The sequence below is a fragment of the Rhopalosiphum padi genome, chromosome 2 (genome assembly GCF_020882245.1).
Source record: "Rhopalosiphum padi isolate XX-2018 chromosome 2, ASM2088224v1, whole genome shotgun sequence".
Taxonomy (NCBI): Eukaryota; Metazoa; Arthropoda; class Insecta; order Hemiptera; family Aphididae; genus Rhopalosiphum; species Rhopalosiphum padi.
Window position 1 is genome coordinate 2,248,742 of NC_083598.1, and position 14,687 is coordinate 2,263,428.

The 14,687-nt window shown below is 30.9% G+C and overlaps 1 pseudogene; it reads right to left on the reverse strand.

The window, feature by feature from the left end:
* Positions 1 to 115: 115 nt before the first annotated feature.
* Positions 116 to 14,687, reverse strand: part of LOC132923181 (gamma-aminobutyric acid receptor subunit beta-like) — a 62,140-nt pseudogene continuing 47,568 nt past the window's right edge.

The window sequence follows — 14,687 nt, forward strand, 5'->3', positions numbered from 1 at the left end:
AACTCACCTGCGATTTGCGATGAATTTATGGACTGAGAGCATAAATATTATACAAGGTAGAAGGAATAGCAATGACGACGGCGTAAAGAAAAACACTTGCTCGCTCTTGGCGGCGTTTTGATTCGCTTCACTTTATTTATTGAGCTCAGTGAGATTTAGTAGACTATAATTTATCGTACACTGCAGATATACATATTATTATATGTAATTATATAGTACTTAAACGTATATATTATATTATTATACATTTATATTTTATATTATGTATAACTTAAAATAATATTACCGACACGTAAACAATATAAACAATAATAATAATATAGTTACATAATATAATACTATATACGTGTACACATAAACACATGCATACAATAATATGCGTTCAATAAATATGTGTAAGCGCATAAGTACATTTATGTCGTTTTACATAATATATATATATTATATGTATTATGTTTGCTAACACAAAGAACGGAAGCACCCAAATAGATAATAATAATAATAATAATAATAATAATTAGAACCTTATAGTATTTTTTTTTCATCGACACAATTTTTTTTCACGAAGGTAAAACATAATAATATAATAATATTACGTTTCGTCTAACAGCAAATACAAACAGGTGGTAAACAAGTGAATATAAGGTAATAATAATAATAATATAAATTATAATAATATAATATAATAAACAGTAATTATTCTTATATATCGGAACGAAATAAAAACAACTCGTGACAATAAACTACATATACAAACTTAAAATTATAACAATATTTTTTCTTATAGATTCACATTAACCTAATACAAGATTTAGAATATCCGATGGTAGTTATTTGTACATTTTAAAACAACTACCGTTTATCGTTTAATTAATTTGTATTATATTATTATTATTATTTTCATACGTTATTAATTCTAAGGAAGTCAAATTTTTTTTTTATTACGTCAATGCATAAATATTATATTATGTACGACGTACGTACAAACGTATAAATAATTATGTTTATTACATATTCTAGTATATGCAGCATCGATTTGATATTTTTTTTATATTTAATATCGTTAAAATGTGCGAATCACAATTAGTTGAAAGTGCTTTTAAAAAGTGTACGTAAAATAAATCAAATCGCATAGGCCTATAACGGTTATAATAATAATAATAATAATAATATTACAGTGATGTCGTCTACGGAGTTAGAATATTATATACCTATATAGCGTATACATAATATAATTGTATTATTATATAATGAGTATACTGATTCGCAACTGTTATGTCCTTTACTATATTATTATAAATACATAAATCGTTTTCGTATTATTCCTGTTATTGTTTGTTTGGTTTTAATTTTACACATTTTTTGCATACGTTGCTTTTTAGTTAGGAAACGGACGTGCAGCTGATGCGATACAATATCATCGTCACGGTCGAAAATCGATCAAATCACAATGATGTTATCGGAAAATCGCGTATCGTACCAACAGATAATAGATATTGCACGGCAGGGAGTCAATGTCACGCATAGCCTGTGGCGTAGCCAAAGGAAGGGGGTTGTTGAGATGACTGCAGCCATTCTGGAAATTTCAGGAAAACGCCGTGTGTTTAGTGAAGTTATTATACGAATGACATAATGTTAAAATTGTAATTTATATGAAGATCGTTACGAAATGTAATATATCCGAGGTATCAGCGTACTAATCATGTAAAGAGTACCCTCCTCCTCAAAATAAAATAAAAATCTTAGCTACGTCACTTCGTATATTATTGAGATGTCTAGACTTTTCGATTGGGTTTCGTGACTCATTGGGCACGCGACAATATCACTGAAAATGTAAAAAAAAAATATTTTATCCTAACATTACACGTCATATTCACATAAAATAAATATGTCGATTTGCATTTTTTAATTTAATCGTATTAGAATATAATATTGATCAATTGCATAACAATATATTCATATCGTTATTATTTCGTAATTTATATAATCATTTTTTTTTTTGTTTTTTATTTTTATTTTTTGTACACACACGCATTCATTATTCATTAATTGTATTATATAATAATATAATATATATATAGTTTTGTCGTTTATAAAAATAATTTCAAGAAATCAAAACCGTGTTCGCTTTAACAGCCGGAAAGGAAAACCGCAATAACACGAAACGATAATAATAATAATAATAATAATAATAATACATTAATAATAATAATTGAATTTTATTTACTGTTAAAACTTTGTTTAATTTTTTTCATGTTTTCTCGATAATATCATAATCTACTATATACATACGTATTATTGTATAGTATATAATATAATCGATGCGACGCATGCCATAAAATCGAATGAGCGATATTACATTCGTCGACAATGCAATCGACTCCGAAACACGTACACCATATTATTTTATATCATTTATGCATAACATCATCATATTTATATTATATAATTTCGAATATTTAATATTATATTTACACGTTACATCATTACGATGGCGTTAAATTAATTTTGTAATAGTTATTATTTATTTCTGTTTCCAGTATATAAAACGCTACAAAAACATTATAATTTTATTCATTTTCACCATATTTAATATCAAATAATCATAATAATAATAATCATCGTCGTTTTCATTATAATGTTTACACTTTACAATAATAATAAATGAATTAAAATTCTTCGAAAAATCATATCACTAAATTACTATACATACCTATATAAACTTAATATCATCGAAGAACATAATATTTTGTGTGCGCTTTTATCGTGCAAAAAGGGAGGACTTTACATAATAAAATAGAATTATAATAATATTTTTGGAGATTTAAGACAACGCTCGTGTTTCGTGTCGATCCATCGATTTTTCTCTTTTTCCGTTTAAGTAATAATAGATGTAATAATAATATTACCTGTATAATGTACCTATGCTATATACAGTTAGTAGCGCGGATAGTTAGAACACCTTTTTAAAACGGTCAGTGTAGGGTGTTAGAAATAAAAAAAAAACAACTATGTTCAAGCTCCAATCGAAATTATTTGGGTTATTTATAATAATATCATTACTTCGAATCTGTACGAACTATACATTTTAAATTAAATAATTACGAATTTATAATAACAAACAATTTTTATTTTCATGAATAAACATTTTAGGCATTTTTAATGTTTTTCAAATTTACACTAAGCACATGGAAGCATATAATTTTTAGGATTTAAAATGTACAGCGAATAAGAAAGAAACTCAGTTGGAATTGAAAACAAATAATTGAAAGGTCAATTTGGAGGGAGGGTCGAGGGTGAGTAATCCATCTCTACCATAGTATAATATAAAACCTTGTAAATACGTCGCCAAATAAACGCGCGGGTAAACATATAAACCTATAACCGTTTTAAGAATGGATTAGAAATATTAACTGCTATATGATAACAATAATTATTGTAATCGTAAGTAGGCGTGAATATCACGATTCAATATCGAACATAAAAAACGATGATTGAGCACTGCAGTTGTATAGTATATTAAATCACGTCACTACGAAAATATAATATTGATTTATCGTCAAAATATATTGAAATTCGAAAACTTGACGTGACAACTACTACCCCAGGGCTGTATAACTGTCATATAATAATAATAATTATACTAATGTAGGTACTATTTTAAATTTTATTTGAAAAATATCCCGAGAGACAGAATGTAGCCACAGTCCATTTGAATCACACGATAAATGCCACTTAAAAACGAAATGTCGGTTGGCCATTCTAAAATATTGTGATGTAATAATTATTATCGTTGTTATTATCACGACAACGGTCGAATAGTTGGGTAAGATTAGAATAAATTCTTTAGTTGTATAATAGTAATTTAAGTAGTCGTTTTAATATTTTACATTGTGATACATATTTTTATTTTATAGACGGAACATTTTCGGAAAAAGGATTTAAAAGTATTTTTTTGAGACGGTATTTTTGTTTGGACATTTATTTTGTTTATAGAATATTATGGAGCGGATTTTTTTGGGTCGAGTTCGTGTGCTTTTTTTTGTTTTAGTTGAAACGATAAAATAGAGAGCTGATCACGCGAAAGACCCTGCAGATATAATAACCAAAAAAATTCTGTCTATACCTATGTATATGATGTTATTATAACTAGGGCACATATTTCTATGATTTTGAATCTTTTTTTGATGGTAAAAAAAAATGGTTGGTTTATAGTTTTATACCAAAATGTGTTTCTGGCTTAACGATATTGCACGGTAATACTATATAGGACATATTTTTGAATTTCAATCCATTTTTACATTTTAATATATAATTTAGATTTTTCTAAAATAATATACCTACTGAAATTTTAATATTTTTAAATTTTAGAAAATAACAAACATTGTGTTTGATTTTCAGGCTCAAACAAGGAAAAACGCTGTTTTCTAAAGAAATATTATTAATTAGTGAATTTTTTGTTAACATTAAACGTAAGAAATTTATATTTTTTATTTTAAAGATCACATTTTTATTGGGTAGATATCGTAGGTAAAAACCAAGGTATTCAAAAAGTAATTAATTGTATATTAAACTTTGGTATTAAAATATTTTCGTGTAACTACATTAGAATTTACTTTTTTCTTAGAGCATATTTTTGGGCATAATTAATTAATTTTTAGGGCATATCATCATGAATATTGTTTAGTTAGTTCTTAGGGCATATAATTCTCGGCCCTAATAATCACTTAATAATAATGTTATAATCGTACAATTACTATAATAATAATAATAATAATAATAATAATAATTTAATATACTCGGGATGCAGTATTTTTTGTAGTTGAGCTCTTATACTAAACCTAGATAAAAATGTTATATTTTATAATAGTATTATATTATAATATAATATATTATGGAGTCATCGTCGTCGCGGCGCAAATCTGCGAATAAGTCTACTTGTCCGCCTCGAGCAGCACCAGGTCGTCGGCCACCACGTCACTGATGTGTAGGTAGATGATCCAGTACATTAGATTGAAGCACACGAAGCACACCGGGAACACGATTCTGGAATACTTGTCAATGTCACTGGGCGTAATTCCGTACAGCTTATTGATGTCCTTGTTAGGGTGCATGACGTGCTGAGGCTGCAACGGAGTGATGTTGCAGTCGTCGTCCCCGCGGCCGTTGATGGTGTTTTCCAGCGACCCGCCTTTGAGGTAGTTCTTTGAATCGTGAGCTTTGAAGCGCACATTCTGTAAAAAACGAGAATCCTTACTAGACGCACTGCAATTTATGTTTTAAGCGGTGGCCAACAGTTTTAAAGTGGGATTGAATTCAACTACAGTGATTTTTCGGTAATTTAATATGCCAAATCGAAAAAAAAAATGTTTGTTAGGTATTCATTTTATTTACTCATTAATATTTGAAAATTAAAAAACAATGTTAACGACAATTTTATATACGTGTTTTCTCTAATTTTTAGTTGTATATGACAATTTTATAAGAAAAATTGTTCACGAAAGGAGTAAATAAATTTCATCAAGTATAGTTATTGTCTTGTTTTTTACTCGACCCAGGATATACAATACTATTATATCATTAACTGTTATATTGAGTTTATTAAATGTTATCAAGTCAAAAGATCTATTTAGAGTTGTAATGGCGATTTTCAAATTTACCTCTTGTTAGTTATGCGGCCCACCCTCACGAATAAATAAATAGTATAAGTACAAAATTATAACCAAATGCATTATATATTGTTTATATGTACTAAATTTTCAGACTATGTAAAGGACACAGGAAATATTGGAAATTCATCATTAATTGTCTTTATAAATAGCCTTGTATGATAAAAAATATATGAACTAACTATAATACTATAAGACACTTTCTTACATTTCGATTTTGGAGCAGTTAATAACTGGAGTAGATTAAATTAAAATCAGAAAGGATTTTTATTTAATAAACGTGTGCGATAAACGTGTAACATCTAAGTAATAAGTATATACCTAAACATAATATTATAGTGTTTACCAATAAGTTTTATTAAAAAAATATATAACTATCTATAACTTCATAATATAATTTGCTTTTTTTATAATTAACTCACTGGATTAAACCGTTTAGAATTTTAAACCGTAAAAAAAAGTCTCGTTTGGAGTATATTTGACTCACGATACAATAATGGTAACGGGCATAATATTATAATAGAATCTGCTGTGTTTCCAGTCAAAAAATCACTTATTGTTACAACAAAACTCACAGCTTGTCTGGGCAGGTGGTCCATGTCCCCAGACGAGCATTTGGCCGCCGTGACCACCATGGCCGCCGTGACTGTGCCCGAGGGTGGCTGTCGTGTCCACCGTAGCCCGCCCATCGTACCGTGAGAAGGTGGTAAGCCGTGACCGAGACAAGGCCGTGCGACAGCGTGTTATGGCCGGATAGCGTATTGTGTGGCCGGAAAGGGTATTGTGGCCGGACATCGAACCGTGGGCGGACATGTTGCCATGGCCGGAACGCTGCTGGTTGATGCGAGTGCGCATGTGCGGTCAGTGGCCACCCTTCTTCTGTTCAGCGACTCTTCTGTATGGCCAGAAAACGATTTTTCCTCATCTGTATCCTTTTTGCCATGTACCCGACGGTGGCGTATTCTGTCCGAAATGAATAAAGTCTTACGTCATTATAGGTGGTATTAAGTTATCAGGTATAGTGGTTCTAAATTATTATAAAAAGTAATATCTAACTAAATTTTATCAAAATGATTTTTAATTTTGAATTTACTTCTCCCCAAGGTGCAATTGCAGCCCCTTGCTATTCAACATATTTATTGCGGACCAGCCTACTTCCACTAATACCCTTGTCGCAGAATACGCTGATGACAAAGCAATTATCTCGACTCATGAAAATCCTATCATAGCTTCAAACATGCTTCAATACCACCTCACTCAAATTGAATCCTGGTGTAAAAACTGAAAAGTAAAAATTAACGAATCCAAATCTTGCCATATAACTTTCACACTAAAACAAGGCCTGTGTCCCTCAAATCACATTCAACAACATCCAAATTCCTACTTCACTCACCACAAAATACCTAGGTATCAACTTTTGACAAAAAATTAACGTGGAATCACCATATTCATACCTCAAAATTAAGCTAAACTCTCGACTTTCGTTCCCTTAACTACTTTTTAAACTCTAAATCCAAACTCTCAATCAGTACCAAACTAACACTATACAAAAGCCTGATAAAACCTATTTGGACTTACGGTGTCCAAATCTGGGGTTAGCAAAAAAATCTAATATTAAAAAAATTCAAGTTGTCCAAAATAAAACTCTACGCTTAATTACAAATGCGCCTTTCTATGTCTCGAACCACTCCTTACACACTGACTTAAAACTGCTAACTGTACAAGAAATCGCCTCTAAATTCTACAAACGCTACCACAAATCACTTCCACGTTCATCCGAACATTCTTGCAAAAAATCTTTCCAACCCAATGCCTGGAAACCCCCCAAAAAGACTCAAGAAGAAATGGTGTCGCGACCTACTCCTCGAATAAAAAAATAAAAAGCCGGAGTGTCGTCGGTGGGCGGCTTCTCCACTCAAGTCCCTCTGTTCACTTTATTTCTATTTCTGTTCTCCATTATGCTTATTATACTAAACATTGTATAGATTGTATAATTCAAATAAAAGTAAAAAAAAAAAAAAAAAAATTTAAATTTACTTCATATTAAATATGTTCAACGGTCCTCTAAATAAACAGCGGGGAAAAGTAGCGGAGGAATACACAGGTATTTCATTTTTTTGAGGAAAACGGATTTAGTCATTAAAATGCCGTCAACGCATTACACAATAATAACGATCGTCATGATCGTTTTGCACACTAACCCAACAGCGAAGCGAACACCATGACGAAACACGTGCCCAAGTAGACGTCGATAGATTTCACGTACGATATCTTCGGCAGCGCCGCGTTCGTGGACGACATGAGCGTGGTCATGGTCAACACGGTGGTGACGCCTAACGCCACTCTGGCCGGCGTAGCGTTCCGGTTCAGCCAAAAGCTCACCCAGGATATGATGACGATCAGTCCGCTGGGTATGTAGATCTGGATCAGGTAGTAGCCCATGGATCGCACGAATTGGATTTCGCAAGCCAGTCTCGAATAGTTACCTGCACAGCGTCTAATTAGTATAGTGCACGTGCGAATCGGATTCGGATGCAGTTTGAAACATTACACTACGACCGGGGCTCGAAACCGTTTCAAGATTAATCAGTTTTAATTTGGTTTAAAAGTAGGTACCGTATAGTTTTTGAAATTGTTATGTTTTTAGATCATTTTTTACCATGTTTTTTTTTTTGGTTTTTGCAATGTTTTAGTTTTGGCTTGGGTTTTTCGATCAGTTAAAACCTTGTTCTTAGTTTCTGCTAATAAGGCAGTAATCACTAGAGACAAGATATTTATTAATAGATTTATTAATTCAAACTTTATAATACTATACCTACTTTAATGTTATATTTATAGTAAAAAAAAAAAAAAAAATAACACAATTGTAGAGTAGAAAAATAAATAAATATTACGTAATTAGTGCTTATAATGTAGTCTGTAGGTTTGCTGAATACATAATATTAGTATAAAATTATTTATTTTAACTAAAATTGTAAAAGTAATAATTTTTAATTAATCTAAGAAAACTGGAAACAACCAATATGAGTTTTAACTTTTAACGTTTTTTGTTTTATAAGTGGGATTTTTTTTTTTAATTATTGAGTCTTATGAATAGTTTTTTTTAATATTGTAAGCTTAATTAATGGTTTAATGAATGGTTTAACTAGGGTTTTAAAGCTTTTAGTTTTGGTTGCGGTTACGGTGATGGTAAATAAAAAAAAACCAAGGTTTTATGAAGTTTTCAAATAACTGGTTTCGAGCCCTGACTACAACTATTTTTTGTGGCTACATAGCTATTATAAAAATATGACAGCAATGTGACGTACACCTTACTAAGACTATTGTTCATATAAATTGACTACTGCCCTCCTAAATAGAGTGGAAGTACATCTCCATAAATCAATGTTGTCAGGAAAACAATTTTTTTGTTATCTACGTTTTTTCACTTTAAAATCACTATTCTCTCTGTTTTTTGAAAATAATATAATGTAGGAGCTGTCAATAATAAGTGGCATCGATACATGTTATATAATTTTTAATTAAGATTTTCAGTTATTTTTACTTTCTTCATATTCTATCGTAGTATATTCACCAAATATCTCTTTTCAGTAGCTCCGTAACAGTAAAATTCAATTTACCATTAATCGATTTACTTTATAAGTGTATAATCGTGATTGATGATTTAATATATCTGTTTAATATGTAATAATTGTATCTAACCAGATGTCTAAGTATTAATGTGTTGGTTTATTTTTGCGCACAAATACTGTAAAATAGTTTAATAGCAAATAAAATCACTGCATGTAACTATCGAGTATGCAATATAGGAAATTGGTTTGTAAAAAAGGTTCATTTTACAAAAATATTTTTATTTTATAGGACATATTCACGAACTGCGTTATTTTATCATGGTAGGTTAATTATATTGAACATTTAGTTGGAAAAACACGAAATGTCTTAATTTTTTTTTTCTAATTTTAGCGTTCACTGTGTTTTCTTCAGGAGGGCAGAATATTTAATTACTATTGTTATTGATGGCATGATTATGCGTGACAGTTCATTTTCGAAAAAATTGTTAAAAATTAAAGTCTGCTATAATGTACATAATATCATACACGTTATTATACAATCGAGTATTATGATCAAATAATATTGTGTCATCATAATATACTTTGACGTCAAAACACCAAAAACAATTATACTATTACGTTGTAATACAATTTTTATACAATATTATTATTATTATACTTGCGTTGGAGATATTTTTTTCGTCCAAAACATTACCTGTTGTCAAGCTAATTTCCATAGCTCTCTGCCGATGTCCCAGCACTTTAAACTGAGGCAGGGACACTTCGTTGGATACGCCCACCTAGTTTGGTCCCTCATTCCACTTATACCGGATGTCTCTCATCGTATAACCAACTGGGGAAATCACAAATGCACACCTCTAACGTTTAGACCTGTTTTCAGAGCCGGAGACCCACCCATCACGTGTCGGGCACGCGCTCGACAGAATATCGAACGAGACATTAATATATTACAGGTTAATATATTATTTTGTACATTATATAATAATTATTATGACATTAAGCGTACTATCAAATAGTGTACAATATATAGGCACGTGTGTCGATTACATATCGTAAATCGTACGTCGATGTACATAATATAATATAGTAAAAATCTGTACAATAATGTATACGTTATTTATTGTAATTATGCGTAATCACGTGATTATAAGTCGCGTGTGCGTGATGGTTAGGTCGCGTGTCAATAATCTACCTGTAGATAGGTTAATTTCGGTGGCCCTCTGCCTGTGCCCGAGAATTCGGAACGTCGGCAACTGCACCTGGTTGCTAATCCCGACCGATTTAAAACCACTTTTCCACTTGTACCGGATATCACGCATCGTGTAACCGACTGTGAATCACGTGACAAAAAATGAAAAAAAAACCATCAGTACGCGCAGAACGCCGCGCGTCACTCACCACAAACCGTCGCAATACGAATGATGATGATAATGTGACGCGCGCGAAACTTTAAGGTAAGTCTATACATAATAGAATATACAAATTTAATTAAATATATAATAAAAAAATAAGTATGCGTAATATAAGCTTAGTCTTGTGTGTGTGTGTGTAGTCATTTTTTTTAGGCTGTGTGCGGATTTAATAAAAGTTATTATATCATACCGGTGATCCGTTCAACGTAAAAGACTCATTATTTCAAAAAACTATTAACGTAGTTATTCGAAAATATTATTTTTTTTCCAAAAATGTTATTTTTTAACGACTTAAAATTGTGTAAATAACCATGCGCGTTTTCTAAAATAATGAGTGTCTCTTACGTTTAATTGATATTCCTGTATTGATGATTTAGTAAAAAACAAAACATATAAATATATGTAGCTCATATTGTAATGCGTGCGCGTTGTATATATTATTATAAAACGTCGGAGAAAAATGTAATAAAAAATCATATTCGCTGTGATGGTTAAATGGCAAAAATTCGTTGATAATAATATATATTTTTATGTAGCGTAATTTTATTTATTTTTTGTATAATATGTTTGAGATATATAGGTGCAATGTGCCTGGTCCTTCTCTCCTCGGGCACGTGGCTTAGTGCTGTCTGCTGGGTAGAAGGACACCGAAATTAACAAAAAAAAATTTACAGATAGATTTTTTTCGCCGTCATTATCGTACGATAACGATCGATCAATAAAATATAATATTATAATAAAATATGCGTCGTATAACGTTGATACACATAGACACTTACAGCTCTCGATTTCGATGTGACACAGCTGTCGGTCCATCGGGAAGTACTGCAGGTTCATGGGACACGACGCGGTGATCGTCAAACTGTACACAACATTGAAAACGTCATACATATAGGTATTGTTATAATCATTATATTATTAGATATACAGATATAGGAGTTCAAACGAGCGTCGTGACAATTATAGTATTAAATTACCATTAAAATTCATTAGTTACGTCACATATCCATGACATATCGTATTTTCGCGCTCATCTGGGACTGTATGTTATAGTAATATTATATTATACGATATATGAACAACACTATATATAGCTATCGGGTAGGTATCATATATTATACATGTTCGATTCCGAGTATATATATACGTATTTATAATTCGATCATCGTCTTGCCAATACGCACGAAACCGTTTCGTGTAATACGTATAATAATATTATATAAACGCGTATGATGGCTTGTACGTTTTTCTACAGGCGATGCGCTGCGATGGAGGTTATTTTACGAGCGGCAAGTACAACATTATATAGGTCGATACAATTATTATTGTATATTTTATAAAATCGTTTATAACCGAAATGTTATAGGTACGCACCTATTTTAGACATCATGGACAACCTGCTGTACTCGCGTATAGTTGCACAGAAATGTTTGTTTATAACGAGCACGCTTGGGCCCCCCTTTACATAACCTCCTTAAAATAAATCTTAAGCCTTGTGGACTATGTTAATAATATACGTCGAAATTGCACGCAGATACACATAAATATATATTGATTAAAAATACATGGTATTTGGAAAATTGTGATTTGTGGGTAATCCAATATAGTTTTTCAGTTTTGTAAACAAATATTATCTAATTTTTAATGATAATATGCATTTTGTGGTATAGTTGTTGTATATTATAAATCTGTAATAAAAATATTCGTACCACTTTATGAACATTTAATAGAAGAAGACATTTTGAAATTTCACCGGAAAACAAAATGTTTTAGCCTTCAAACAAAAAATATTCATTGGTACCCGCTGTATCTACCGTTCCACGTCGTGTTATATAATCTTTCATACGAAATATATGATATTATCGCTTCAAACATTAAGGAAAACACGATATCGAAGTAACATAAACAAAAAAGTTATCTAAGTACAATGAGGACCATCCCAATAAATATAATATATAGGTACTGAATATTGTAATATATATCAATAATATATGATATAGATAATAACTTTCAAAGTAACCCACCATACTATAATGCATATTATTATTTATGACGGCGTGAAAACGATAATTTATGTAACTTTGTATACAATAATACCCACGGTTTCTGTTTTTTGCAATCGGGAAATTGGAAATCACAATATTTATTGTGATGTAGGTAAGTATATTTATCTTAATAAGAGTTCAACGACGATTCCCATGTGTGATTGCGCCTATAGACTAGAATATATCGTTTGTCCCCATACACATAAGCGTATATTATAGGATTTTTTTTGAGGAGGAGAGATAAAATAATTTTTTAGCGCAGTTGAAATTATATTATAGGATTTTTTTTGAGGAGGAGAGATAAAATAATTTTTTAGCGCAGTTGAAATATTTTAACTTCAGTTATTTTGCGTGTAAGTCATTTTATAACAATAAAAACTGTAATTCTTATATCTGGTCTAAAAAAAAAAAGGGCAATGGAGGAAATCTATTCCTCATAAATACGTCACGGAGTATACATGACAACATGACATCTTCCGTTAACGTTATGCATTTTTAACTTTGTTGTTGTTTTTTTTTTTGCTTGTCCCGTATCCATATTTTTCTATATTTAATATAAAATAATAATCTAATAACATTTACCGAATACTCCGCGTTATGCTCCCTGAATGGTGTATCCGGATGAATTCGTTGCTGGTGGTCGCAATGTGGAAGTATGACTGTTTCTCGTTGACGAAGAACGTGTCGGGCACCCAGATGTTTTTTATGAACTCCGATCCCACGGACAGGGTCTCGACACCCTGCCGCTTGGTGAACGCCAATCGGGGATCGGTCCAGAATTGTCTGAAGTAGAAATCTAATGTGAAGTCCTATATTTTCGATGTGGGGAAAAAAACAACAAAAACGATTAGTTTTATTGCACCGATTAACCAAGTACAATAATAAGTCGAGTATTTCAAATCTTTCGCGGAACTTTTTACTCTGCAGGGCCGGATTTAGAGGTATCTGAGTGAATTGTAGACCCGGGATATTTGTGGTTTTGCAATAATTTAACCAAAAAATATAGAATATGTATTTAATTTGTATTTATATGACTTTATTTACCTATTTTATATTATTAATTAAGTGACATTAATTTGAATGTTTTTATAATTTAGGTAAGTTAATTAAATAAGTAGCAAGTTGAAAATATTAAATTTCATTTAATAATAAAAACGTGGCTAATTGCAGGCACTGTTTATTTATTTGGTGCCACCATACATATCTAAATCCGCCCTGAGGAAAAATAATCGAAAAGAAATTAATAATTATAATTTTAAACCGCATTTGAGTCAAATCAAACCTTTGTTTTGTAATAATATAATATTATTATTTGCGATTAAACGTTTTTGAAATATTATCATAAAACAACTAATAAAACGGTTGATAAATTGATTTCAAATACTCGACGTATTAATGTTAGTATTACGATTAGGTAACTATGTTATGTTTGTATTGCATTTTGATGATAAAAAAAGTTTTAATTTTATAATGAAATTGTAATGATTTACTCGAAGTGTACTACACTATGTTAAAATAATTTACACGTAGTAATTAAATATGAATTTTAACGTAGACTAGGTATATTATTATTGTTCGTAAAAATATAAAATTAAAATTTATATACATGCAACTAGCAAGTCTAAATCCAAAATTGCACGCCAAGGACTTGCGTAAGTGCGTTTGGTAAAATGCCCATTTATTTCTCTCATTAAGTACAGTGATATTCAAACGTTGCGTGTCGTGCAATCTATCTAACATGCGTTGAACATGCAATTTTAATTGACCATGCACCATTTGTCGGCTAGCACGGAACATCCATAGTACAATATATTATTATAATGAAAGCTAAATGGTGTGAAAACGTTTAATAAAGTATGTATACAGAGGGAAACATAAGTATTTCGCCGTTGATTGCTATAATTAGTATCTGCATTTTCACCAGTCTATAATAATTGTAATATGCATTCACGTAGCCAGGTGGGAGGGGTTATTGAAAGGGTTCGTGGG